At 39.1% G+C, this 717-nt stretch overlaps 1 long non-coding RNA gene across 1 annotated transcript in view; it reads right to left on the minus strand.

Annotated features, from left to right (window-relative positions):
• LOC109302683 overlaps positions 1-222 on the minus strand; it is an 834-nt gene extending 612 nt beyond the window's left edge. Inside the window, exon 1 of the long non-coding RNA XR_002098893.1 lies at positions 13-222. This is a non-coding gene — a long non-coding RNA (uncharacterized LOC109302683). The remainder of the gene's footprint in view (positions 1-12) is intronic.
• Positions 223-717: the final 495 nt, after the last annotated feature.

Genomic DNA, 717 nt, shown 5'->3' on the forward strand with positions numbered 1-717 from the left:
TCTTTGTTGCACTCTAATTACAAAAAAGAGCCCATGCTGTTGAATGCTGAACAGTGTAGTGTGGCATGAGGCTGAAGTTGGTTCCTTAGTCCTTGGTTCCTTATTCCCAGCTCCCAGTTGCTTTTTCAAAGTTAATTGATACCCAATAAAAGCTTGTTATTCATTAATTACACAGTCTAAGTTTAGAGAGAATTTCATTAGCTATGTATATTTACTAATTAACAGGGATCCAGGTTTTCTCTGATAAAGATCCCCAATTTTCGGATTTAAAAAAATAACCCAAAATCCACATTTTTCCATGACTAAAATGAAACACCACTAATATATAGGTATGTATATAGTGGTGTTTCATTTTAATCATGGGAAAATGTGGATTTTGGGTTACTTTTTTAAATATGAAAATTGAGGATTTTTTTTTCCAGAGAAAACCAGGATCCCTGCTAATTAATATGTAAAATAATATCCTGAATCAAGTACAGAGCCCTAAATGAGGATTAGATAAGGATGGGGGATTATGGGGCAAAACACTTCGTGGGCCACCCCAGACTTCATGTCAGTGCCACCAGGGGACTGTCCTAAAGAAGCCTGAGCGCAGTCCGACCCAGCCCAAAGCGTGGTTTGGCTATGTCAGGCTGGTAACTGACAGCCCCTCCCCACTCCATGCCCACTGTACTAATTATATGGACTTGAATAAGGAACTGGCTTTTGGATTTGGGA

The sequence above is a fragment of the Gavialis gangeticus genome, unplaced genomic scaffold, assembly GCF_001723915.1.
Source record: "Gavialis gangeticus isolate Ggan-Ray unplaced genomic scaffold, GavGan_comp1, whole genome shotgun sequence".
Lineage (NCBI taxonomy): Eukaryota > Metazoa > Chordata > Crocodylia > Gavialidae > Gavialis > Gavialis gangeticus.